Source organism: Gorilla gorilla, chromosome 9, assembly GCF_029281585.2.
Source record: "Gorilla gorilla gorilla isolate KB3781 chromosome 9, NHGRI_mGorGor1-v2.1_pri, whole genome shotgun sequence".
In the NCBI taxonomy this organism is placed as follows: Eukaryota; Metazoa; Chordata; class Mammalia; order Primates; family Hominidae; genus Gorilla; species Gorilla gorilla.
Genome location: NC_073233.2, coordinates 117,212,131 through 117,225,207, shown reverse-complemented (window position 1 = coordinate 117,225,207; position 13,077 = coordinate 117,212,131).

Sequence of the window (13,077 nt, the reverse complement as noted above, 5' to 3'; positions counted from 1 at the left end):
CTGGTGATCTATCCAAGTTTGAGAACTAGCTTCCTTAGGTATATAAAACAGTCTTTACGTCTGACTGTCCATAAATCCACCTCCATTGCTACAGCACTAGTGAAACCAGACCACAGTGAAATATAATATTTTCCAGAAGAAAACAAATTTGATCTAAAAATAGGGGATCAGGAAGAACGAATCAATGAGAGAAGAAGGAAAATCTATTTCTGAAAAAGCCACCCATAGAGTGAGTAGTTATTAAGCCATGAAAGTTTTGGGCTGACAGCTAGTGGATTATACAGATGTGCATGAGGATACAGGCATCTCTCTGCAACAGTGAGGATAATCCAGCCTCTCAACTTCAGCTGGAGTTTGATGAGGGCTTAAGTGGGTGAAAACTATCCAAACCATGCACATGTATTTACCAACAAAAGAAATTTACTTCTAGAGTAAAAGAGCAGAATTTGAAATCCTGACTTTATTCAAGAAGAAAAAGAAGAAGGCAGAGAAGGAGGATAAGAAGGAAATGAAAAGAAAGAAAAACAAGAAAGAAAGGGAGGGAGGGAGGGAGGGAAGGAAGGAGAGGGAGAGAGGGAGGAAGGAAGAAGGGGGGAAGGGAAGGGGAGGGAAGGAAGAAGGGGGGAAGGGAAGGGGAGGGAAGGAAGAAGGGAGAGAAGGGAAGGGAAGGGAAGGGGAGGGAAGGGAGGAAAGGGAAGGGAAGCGGAGGGAAGGGAGGAAAGGGAAGGGAAGCGGAGGGAAGGGAAGGAAAGGGGAGGGAAGGGAAGGGGAGGGAAGGAAAGGGGAGGGAAGGGAAGGGGAGGGAAGGGAAGGGGAGGGGAGGGGAGGGGAGGGGAGGGAAAAGTAAAGAAGAAAGGAAGGAAGGAGAAAGGCAAAGAAAGAGAGAGAAAGAAAGAGAGAAAAGAAAGAGAGAGAGAGAGAAAGAAAAGGAAGATAGGTAGCAAGGTAGGAAGGTAGGAAGGAAGGAAGGAAGGAAAGAAGGAAGGAAGGAAGAGGGAGATGCTCCAAGCATTAAATCCCAGCTCTCTATGATATGGGCAAGCTCCTAAACTTTTCTCAACACCAGTTTTTTAATCTTTAGAAAAGGGAAAATAAGACCTTTCCTGAAAAACATTGTGAGGACTAAGAGTGAGATAGTGTTTGAAAAGTATCTGGCACGTAGAGCAAGGGCAATGGAGGGTAATAGTGACAATGATGACTGATGACTGATGACAGCAGCGGCACTGACGCAAAGGAAAAGGAAAGAGAGAAGGTTGAGAAGGAAGGGGAAGAGAAATAAATCAACCAAGTCAAACTTCTTAGAAAGGAAGTTGCAATCTCTATAAAAGTAAGTCAAAGCCAACTAAAGAGGAAGAAAAAAAAAAAAAGCAAGAGAAGACAGAATTCAGTGTAAACAGAGAAGGGCTCCTTTTAAATTCTATTTACTTCTAGCTAACAGCAAAAGATTTTAAATGCACAAAACAGATGGATGAATGCTTTGCCCATTGACAGATGCAAGTCCTAGCTCTTGAGAATGCCCCCAGATGTAGAATTCCTTAAAAACAACAACAAAAACAACAACAAAAACAGGTTTGCTGCATTTTATTGATTGTCAAATGCCTTGGGCCCAATTCAATTCCAAAAACATTGAATAAGGACACACTAAGTGCCAGAAATTAGATGCTAGGCATCCAAAAATAAATAAACAGAAAAAAATGAGTTTATGACTTGAAAGGGAAATAACAGATTAATATACCACTAAATATAATGCAAGTGGAGATGCCACAAAATCAATGTGAAATACAATGGAAGTACAGATGAAATAATAATTTACTGCTTGGCGCATGAGGGACTCTTCACTGAAAAAGCAACATTTGCTTTGGCCTGGAGCACTGATTAGGGGTAGGCAAGGCAAAGGAGAGAGGGATATCCACTCAGCAGAGGGAACAAAATGACAAGGCAAGTGTCTGTGTGTTGCCTTTTCGGGGGCTCAGAATCTCCATAACCACACAATCCAATGCTTTGGGCTTTCCTGCTCTCTAATGCTTGGCCAACAATTCTTGAAAAACTTAACCTTCTGTACACCCAGGGTCCTATGGTCTCACCCTTCTATAGAAATTAACTGGTTCAAATATTTCATACTGAAATGTCCATGGACATTCATGATATTTTAGCAGTTGTCTTCTGGAAAGATAATGCATTGGGCTGAAAGAGTGACTCCAATAGAGGAAATTTCCAGCATGTTAGTAACTTAAAGTCAGGGCAGGAGTGGAGGAGATGGACAATTCAGAGGAGAGAGCCACCCTCGCACCAAGCACCAAGCAGATAGATACACTTCCCATTACTTTCCTTATTCACAGCTATGTGTAAGCAGTGGCTATACGAAAAAGAAAATTTATCACTGATTCTAGACACCCATAAAAGGGATATAAAGGGTAAAACCTTTTCTTGTTCTGTTTAAATGTATGTTCACAAGTTCCATATGGGGCTGGGAAGATTGGGTGTGTTTGATGTGTTGCATGAAGCTCAGCATTCAGATTTAAAAATGTGTTTTACATTTTCCACTGCTGTGATGGCTAAGGTGTTACAAGCAGCATGCCTAATTTTGAGTGGGGATACTTGGTGAAACCATGGTTGTAAATGTAGTGTTCAGAAAAAGTCTGACACTTTTGTAAGTAAAGAGTCATTGTGAGGAAAAGGACAACGATGCAAAGTAGAATGGCAAAACCTAGAAGCACAGTTAGAGCTCATCTCTCCATTCAGAATTTAAAATGCACCAGGCGGAAACTAGGCTGAATGGCCACCTGCCCTTAGAAAAATCTTTTCTCATATTGATTGTGAAAACACAAAGGGATGGAGGAAATATTTTAAGTACAAAAGAAAAATAAGCCTGTTCAAACCACTTCAAACATATTATGACTGGCATGCCAATTACATTTACATAATCAGCAAATATGTATTGAATACCTATGATGTGCAAGACAAGAGGTGTCAAAAGTGCATCCTCCTTAGTTTGCTCCCTTAGAGAATTTCAAGCTAATTGAAGCACCCAGAAAATATAGGAATAGAAAAATTAACAAAGGTAGCCTTCTCAGTATAGCAGAAAGAATATTACAGTAGAAAGTAAAAGAACCTGGACTCAAATTATGAGTTTGATACTTATTTGCTGTGTGACCTCTTGGACAATTCATTAAGCTCATTTACTCATCTATAAAATAAGAGGGTTCAAATATATTTAGCATGGAAAATAGATTTCAGGTTACGTGCTGCTGACTCTAACCAATCAGTGACTTCCAGGAACAATGTGCTGATATGGATTCTAAAACTACACCTGGGGAAAAAGTGCCCTTTTTGATTAGCAATGACTACCATGAGCTTAAAAAGGAAAAATATTAGAAGGTGTATTAGTTCATTCTCACACTGCTATGAAGAAATACCTGAGACTGGGTAATTTATAAAGAAAAGAGGTTTTATTGACTTACAGTTCCACATGGCTGGGGAGGCCTCAGGAAATTTACAATCATGGTGGAAGGCACCTCTTCACAAGGCAGCAGGAGAGAGAATGAGTGCCAGTGGGGGAAATGCCAGACGCTTATAAAACCATCAGATCTCATAAGACTCACTTGTTATCAGGAGAACTGCATTGGAGGAAACTGCCTCCATGATTCAATTACCTCCTATGGGGTCCCTCCCACAACATGTGGGGATTATGAGGATTACAGTTCAAGATGAGATTTGGGTGGGGACATAGCCAAACCATAACAGAAGAAGAGAGTCATATATGTGTCATTTGCTCAATAATCATAAAGATACCTTCCAGCTTTAACTGGAAGGGGCTGGTTCATTTTAAATCTACTCACACATGTTTACTGAATGCCTTCTATATGGCTGACACTGTGTTCTGCGTTGAGATGTCATGAAGCCAATGACACAGACCTTGCAATCAAAGAGCAGTTAGAACTACAGAACTATGTTCATCTAGAATGCAGTGTGATTCAGCACTATTATACAGGTATATACAAAGAGCTATATGAACATAAAGGAAAAAGTAGTGCCACCCAGGGGAATGATATTCAGGACTGACCCTGAAGGATGACAAGGAGCTTCTAAGCAGAATGCGTAGAAAGTGCTTCTCATAATTAGGAAACAACAGGAACGGTAGTAGTAAGCAATAAAACAAGTAAGTTAAACTGGGCCAGTTTGGCATATGCTCTCTAGGCCAGAAGAAAACAAAATTAATTAAACTTGTAATTTGTACTTATCTTGTAGGCAAGATGGATTAATCAAAGATTTTAAAAATAAGAGTTCAATACTTGATCTTCAAATACAAGTGTTAAATGCCTCCAGTGCCAGAATCATAGCCAGACTGGAAGGGCAGTGGAGGCTGAAGTTGCACATTTGGGGCAGGGGTCCCAGTTAGGAGAATTCTGTAAAACCCCACATGAGATACAGAGTCCAGGATTAAAGGCAGGGACATGACAAAGCTCTATGGAAAACATAAAGGCAAGATTAGTAACACAATGAATGCAAGAGAATTTCGTGACCACGGGAGGCCACAAAAACCTTCTCATAAAGAAGATGGGACTGACTTGAAGTGGGAAGGGACTGAATGAATGGTCCCCTCAAAGTCACACAGATGATGAGCAGTGAGATGGGGTCAGAATTCAAGCCACACGGCCCTTAATCCTACCTAATTTCTATTAAACCTCATGCTTCTCTGTATTATAATATCAAGTAGAGCAGTGTTTTCCAAAGCCTGGACTACAGAATATTAAATCTACCTGATATTACTAGGTTTAAAGGAATAAAGGTCTTCATAATCAAATAAGTTTAAGGACATTTAAAAAATGTTAAATAGGAATCATTTCTGGAGGACCTTCTAGATCCTCTAATGCGTGAATGTGTGTGTGACTTTCTAAGAGGAGGAAACGACATGGACTGTTTCCCAAACTCAATTAACTACAGGATGCTGTTTTCAGAGATCTTCTCATAGGGCAAATATCCCACAGAACTGAGTTTGGTAGCACAGAACCAATGATCTGAAAGCACTTGTAGAATTTATTTAGAGAAAATCTTCAAATTTAAGTATACATCTTATATTTATATTCTTATCATCAGTTTCCTGCAAAGAAATCATTCCTTTTCAGAGTTTTAGAAGCCAAGAGATTGGATTTCCAAGGGTAATAAACCACGTGCAGAGAGAAAACTCAAGTAGAACAGCCCACAGAAATCAGTGAACAGAAGGAATGAGTTGCTAGGGAGGTGACTGAGACAAAGCACACAACCAGTGTGGTTGATAACACCTACAGAAGAGCTATTTCAAGAGAGAGATAGAGGCCAGAGGAAAGTGGTAAGAGGAACAGGAAGCCAAGTGTGGGATGAACCAAAAACAATAAGGAGGACTCTTCCTGTTCCTGAAAATTCCTATATAGGCGTTCAAAAATCAGATTTGCCTTTTTTTTTTTTGTCATCAGTTATTTCTCAGTACTTAGACTCATTTTCATTAACAGTTTTCCAAATGCAAACATCTTTGGGCTGTCCATCCGAATGGCCAGTTTGGGAGAAGAGCTTGGAACAGTTGTCTTCGTATCCAACTTCTTAGCAGCACTTAGAGCTCTGTGCCCAAAGCCAGAGGCAGCCCACAGAAAGCTCTGAGAGGATTAGAAACAGGCATCCCCTCAGGCAGGCACATGGCTTGCTGAGGAACAGTATCTTTGTAGAAATTAGCAAAAGGAAATTATCTCTCCAAGTGAATAAAACTCTATGAAAGAGCACATGGCTTGCAGGCAGAGCACAAATGTGTTTCAGTCACCACTCACCTTCGCAATCTGGTACTCCTGTGCAGGACACAGACTGACTAGTCATATAGAACAGCCCTGTCTGTTTCCATCCTCCCATTTGCTTTCCATGGAAAATCCTCTTAAAAGCGATAGTCTTTTTCTTCTAGTTGAAGAGTCCCTAATCAGAATATTATCTGGAGGCTGCAAAACTGTAATCAGCAAACTGTATTAAACTAATATACAGACCATTTCTCTCCCTCTCAGCTTTGCTACTGACTAAGTATATGGAATTTGGGCAAACTATTTCATCTCATAGGATTTTGCAGGTTGCAAAAATGGCCAGAACAAATGGCAGTGTCTCCCATTCAAGTTATCAAATCTCTCGTTGCTTCTTAAATGTGGACTGGCCTTGTGACTTGTTTTGGCCAATAGAATGCTTTGCAAGCAATGTGATGCCAGACTCAAAAATCTTTGCACACTTCCACTCAATCTTTTGGAATCCTGCACAGCCAGCATGTGAACAAGCCCAGGCTAGTCTGCTGGGGGATGAGAGAGCATGTGGAGCAGAGGTGCACTATCTTAGTTGATGTCTTCCTAAACCAGCCAGTCCTCAGCTGACAATACACACACACACACACACACACACGCACACACACACACACACGTGAACACAGCCCAGTCTAACAGAGCTAAAAAGCTAGAGTCAACCCAGGTTACCAACCAGCAGAATTTTGAGCTAAATAAATAAATGCTGTTATGCTACCAAGTTTGAGGTTTTGTTAAATAGCGATAGAAAATTGATACATGGCTAGCCAGTTTTCCCAGCACCATGTATCAATTTTCTATTGCTATTCAACAAAACCCCAAACTTGGATAAAGAAAATGTGGCACATATACACCATGGAATACTATGCAGCCATAAAAAAGGATGAGTTCATGTCCTTTGTGGGGACATGGATGAAGCTGGAAACCATCATTCTCAGCAAACTAACACAGGAACAGAAAACCAAACACCGCATGTTCTCACTGATAAGTGGGAGCTGAACAATGAGAACACATGGACACAGGGAGGGGAACATCACACACTGGGGCCTGTTGGGGCGTGGGGAGCAAGGAGAGGGAGAGCATTAGGACAAATACCTAATGCATGCAGGGCTTAAAACCTAGATAAAGGGTTGATAGGTGCAGCAAACCACCATGACACATGTATACCTATATAACAAACCTAAACGTTCTGCAGATGTATCCCATAGCCTAAAGTAAGAAAAAAAAACTAAATTAAAAATTTACTTTAAAAAAAGGAAAATTGATACAGGGAGTCATAGCTTTCTCATTTGAAAACTGATGGTTAATCCTTAAGATCCATTTTAGTTAGAAGATTCTATGGTAACAATAGATTTTCCAACCTAGTTACTACTGTGCTATCTTCTCCTTTTTCTGTTAAATTTCCAGGAAATGGGGGAACAAAGTTGGTAGTAGCACTCTTCTAGGTTCTCATTTCATTCTCAGCCAGGCACAGAGGCACATGCCTGTAATCTTAGCACTTTGGGAGGCCAAAGCAGGAAAATTGCTTGAGGCTAGGAGTTCGAGACCAGCCTGGGCAAAAAAGTGAGACCCTGCCTGTACAAAAAATTTAAAAATTAGCCAGGCATTGTGGTATGTGCCTGTAGTCCTAGCTCCTTGGGAGGCTGAGTTGAGAGGATCACCTGAGCCTAGGAGTTTAAGGCTGCACTGAGCTATGATTGCACAACTGCACAAAAACAAAAGAATTTCATTCTCTACACCATACTCAGAGAATAAAAAACAAATCTGAACTTAAGTAATGAGAGACATTGTTCAAAAGGATTATTGCAAGAAAGGGGAAATAGACGATTACAATAGGGAGACCATTGCTGGACACTATTCCAATGCGGAGAATGCTCTGTCCATGAGACATGCAGACCTCTCAAGGGCCAGGCAGAAAAGGTATGTTCTTTTACAGGAAGGAGTGAATAGGGTAGAAGAAAAAAAAAACAGACATGAGTAAGTGGGACACAAGGGTGGCTTTATGGGACAGTTGATCAGGTAATATTTTCCTGAGGTCAGTCAGCAATCAGGACATTAAAGACTGGGTTTATGCTAGAACAGGCTGAAGGTGGGTCAAAGCTCAAGGTCCTGGGGGAAGGAGAGAAACTAACTAAGATTTAAGTGAGTGAAAGTAGCAGATATTTTGTCCATATTGGTCGGTAGGTACAAATAGCTCAGCTAATCATTTCTGAGGCAAAGAATGGGAATTTGGAAGTTGTATGACAGACCTTATTATAGGCAAACAAGAGAGGCATCTGTGAGTCTTATCTAAGTCATCAGGAAAGAGAAATTCTCTGCAATAAACTATTTTCTGAGACACGAAAGTGTTGAGGGGGTGGGGTGGGATTTATTGGCTATCACTGATTTCCAGAAGCACAGGGCTTAGGTAAAAGTCAATATTGTCAATATTGTCATATTCTACTCACAAAGGCCTGTTTATTTAACCCATTATATATCCATAGATAATCTCACAAACTAAAGAAAATGAGAACCTCCCCCTCAAAGTTTGGAGACTCTCTTTATCACTTGTTCACATATTGTTAAGGGTTCATTCTTTGATACCTCCCTCCTTGTGAATTCTCCCTTCTATAAATCTTTGATTATGTGATCTAACCTGGTGGGGTATAGGTAAATAGAGACAGAAAGAGGCATGCAAGATACATACCACATAAACCTAATCACTGTTCACTATAATCCCTTTTCATGTTCTCTGGCTCACTAACAGGTTATTCTTAATTCATCAACTTTAGCTACCTGGCTTTCTGTGAATAAATGCAACAATGAACATAGTGTTTTGTTTAAGTTTGTAGGCTAGTAAATAATGTTTCTCAGTCCTGGAATAACAACAAAGACCCTTAGCTGGAAAGGCCTCCAACTGTATGATGTGGGTCATGTTTGCTCAGCTCAGCAATTCAGAAGTGTCCAAAGCAGTATGACCTCATTGCCTCTCACGTCCACACTTAGTTCTTCTCCAGTATGGCCTGCTCTTGGATGCACGATTGATCTTCTCAATGCATGACTCTGGTTATGTTATTCCTTTCTTCAAAGATTTCAAACACTTTTCCTTTGCTTTCCAATGATGTTTAAACTTTTTAACTTCAGGATCAAGACTTCTCTAAACTGGTCCCAACCTATCTTTTCATTCTTATCTCTTATTAACCTCTTATACCTACACCTTGTACTCCTAAGTCATCCTTCGTAATCTCCTTTGATTTTTTAACACGGTATTAGTCATCTCAGGCTGCTATAACAAAATACCATAAACTGGGTGGCTTATGCAACAGACATTTATTTCTCACAGTTCTAGAGGATAGAAAGTCCAAGGTCAAGATGCTGGTAGATTCAGTGCATGGTGAGGGCCTACTTTTCGGCTGGCAGATGACTGCCTTCGCACTGTGTCCTCACATAATGAAGAAAGATGGAGCTTGCTCTCTCTTCCTCTTCTAATTAGAAAATGAATCTCATCATGGAGCCCTGTCCTCATGGCCTCATCTAAGCCATATTACCTTTCAAAAGCCTCACCTCCAGATACTATCATAATGGGAGTTAGGGCTTCAACATATAAATTTTGGGAGACACATTCAGCCCATAACATAGAGTATTAAGAAAATGAAATAAAACCATATTAATATGTACAGGATATAATGATTTGTTTTAAAAATTAGTTATCAATTGATTTCAATTGCATTGAATTGAAATTAATTACCAAAAAATCAATTACCTTCTTTGTGAATCCATGTCCAAGGTGTAAAATTTAGAATAGCTCCTCTTTCAATAAGGTTGTACAGGTAAAAGACATATTCTATGGTAAAGCACAAACTGTATCTATCCTCAAAAATTATTCAAACTACAATATAAAATACCAAACCAAATTAAAACAACACAAACAGTGAGCCAGATCAACACCTGTTTAAAGAGATGATGCATTTTCTGAGTTGCGTGGTAGAAATGTTTCTGTTAAGGGCATTTTAGGGAAGAGTTACAGAAGGGAAAGTGATAGAGTTTCATAATCATTGTTTAACAAATGCACTTGGAAGTCCCTAACTATAAGTAGAGCCAGCAGCCTCCAAAGGAGCTTAACACAATCTCTGTAAAGGCTGATCTTACTCAGACTGACACATGGGAAAAGAGTATTTGAGTACTAAGGCTTCAATTCCTCCTAGATGCAAGGCAGATGCTCTAAAACAACTGCTGAACCTAAATCCATTGATAAATGTGCGTAAGACATATGGGAAATATGTCTAAATACATGGTTTGAATTAATTCTAAACCCTGGGAAAGTCCAATGGTGGGGGTGAGAATGTGGAACTGGAGAAGAGTATGCCTTTATTTGATTACTGACTGTAAACCTTCCTTCAAGCTGCTAATAAGACCTGTACTCTAGAGTGGATGTTTATAATGGTCAAACAGTATTGTAGGGAAGAAGACTGCACTACAGAACCCCAAATATGTATGCGTAACTGCAGCTGGATTGACATGTCTGGAAGATAGAGTTGATCTTGCCTTCTAGAGCACAAAAGCTATTACTTGACAGAAATGTTTATTTTGGCATTCTTTACCACCAGTGAAGTGTGGTAAACTCAGCCCAGCAACTTCAGAAGATCTAGTCTATCTGTCCATGCCTCAGATTTCTACTAGACCAAGGAGGCTGAAATAAAAGGAACATGGAACATTGGCAACTGTACTACATACTTGGTCAAAATAGAGACTGGTGAATTCAGGCCTGGCAGTAGCTTGTATTATTTTAAACTTGAATTAATCTGACTTTATTCTCTACGTTAATCAAGCTAACCAATTCTCCAGGTTTATTGTAGAGATATATATATACACACACACATATATAGTATGTTTATATAATGATATATATAATGTTTTATATATATGGTTTATAGTATAATGAATGTATAAAATTTCTTATGCCCAAGTAGGTCTAAATCAAAAGCATTTTAATTTGTAAATTAAACAAGATTTTGTAGAACTTTACTGTTAACACATTATAAAGTTATAATTTTACCTAGAAGTGCTAGCATAGAGTACTCAACCTTTGAAGATTGATATTATAGTAGGTAATCACGTGCAAGGTAGATAACCCATTGAAAGGGCCCCATCCAGAAGTAATCTCATCTTTCTACCATTCCTATGGTACTTTAAGCAAACTTAATTACACACACACACACACACACACACACACACAATCACTAAGATTCTGCATTAAGAAATAAAAAACTAACTCTTAAATGGTTTAAGCAGAATAACTATTTAAGAAGAATTAAGTATAGATAATAGAATTTCCAGGAAGGCTGAAGAATCACGCCTGGGGATAAGCAACCAAAAATAATGCCAAGACTCAGGCTACAGAACTGCTCTGGGGAGTATATCCATCACTGCTGCTGCTGCAAACATCCAGGGATTGTGCCTTGACCCACAGACACTGCTGACACATGTCACAGATGCTAACTTGCTAGTTGCACTGTTTCCTGAATAATTCAACCTTATGAGAACAATCGCCAGAGCAAATTCATCAACCCTGAATCTTTCTGTCCAGAGTGGTTGCACCTGATTAGCAGGGACCAGAGAACATGGTCATGCCCTCAGTGCAAGGTTGGCTAGGTAAGTATCTGGAATATTCATATCCTAGATAGAGATAGAGAGAGAGAGAGAGAGAGGCCTTATCTCCCACAAAGACTCATGAGGTAAAAAAATTCCCTGAGCAAAGGAAGAGTGTTTGGATTATAGAAAGTCAAAAATAATGACAACTATTCATTACATTTGCACTGGTTTTATCATTCCTACTAGATTTATTATAAGACCCATGGAAGGAGGTCTCAAATCATATTTCTTTGTATCATCAAAATTAGCTATTATAGTGTTTAAACTTCTAAGGTACTCAATAACAATTAGTTTCATGAACAGAACCATGGTATAAACCATTTTCTAGAAAAAAGAACTTAGAATATGGTTAGCCTAATATAATATCTATTTCATTGTGTACTTCTATAATACACAATAACATTAGCTATGACTTAAAAATTTCTGTCATAACTACGAAATTTCAAGCACATAAATATATTGGGTGTCTGAAACTACTAATTCTTAATTTGGTAATATTTGTTCTGACTACCTTCTCTTATTACCTAGAAACAGTTCATAGCCAAAATGTGCACCAAAAAATCAATAAATCAATAATTTGCCTGTACTTATTCCACACTGTTGTAAGACTGAAATCATGTTATGTTCACTAAAGCTTGAACATAATTTCTCAGAAATCAAGCATTTCAACTAGGAAGTCTTTGCCTTAATGTTTACACTTCAGTCAGGAATTTTCTCCAGGAAAATAAAACATGCTCAGAGAAATTTACAAATTTTGTGAAAGCTTAATAAAAGAAACTCAATTTCTTCAACTCTAGTATCTGACCAACAAATAAGAAGATCTTGTATAAATGAGGGGTATCAGTTAGAGCCACTCAGTTATGGGTGCCTTTTTTTTTCCAAATGAGTCACTGTGCTGGTTTTCAACATTCTAGCATATGCACATGGGCATTCGATTTAAGCAAAGTGTATCTCTGGAAATCATCACCAGAACCCAAGTCCTCCCCTTGAGGATAGCTTGCACCAATATTGACATTAGGGGAATCTCAGAGATTCCTGAGTCCAATATGGGTATCCTCCAGTAACTGCAGTCTACTCAGTGGAAAAACAACTGTCATAATCTGGATCCTTTCAATAAAATTGTCTGAAATTCCTTAGTGGCCTAAGATATGAATTGACTTACATCCTCATAAATTCTGAACATCATTAACACCTAACCAGGGCTTTTCAAAGAGCCCTCTGACTAACACATGTTGATCTACTCCTCAACACTTTGCTAGAAAAAATAAGAAAAAGCAAATGAGTTACCCAGTTAGTATTAAATGCTACCCTTATGCCCACCTTTGTGCTAACCATTCTGAGGGAAAAGAAAAAAGAAAAAAAAGTTAGAAAACAATATTCCCCACCTTCAATGTTCATGTATTTTCTTCAGAAAGACAAAAGTAACCCAGAGGATACAGGTCAAACTCAATTAAAACTAAGTGGATGACACTAGTCAAAAGAACACATACAACGCATCCATTCCTGAAGGACTAGAAGTGTAGGTCATGTGTTTTCTTCCTGTTGAAGGTCACATTTCAGGTTGGGGAAAAAAGATATGGAAAATGTTGTTGCTGATTAAATAGATGGTATCAAAGAACACGTTTTCAGACTGTGATTTATA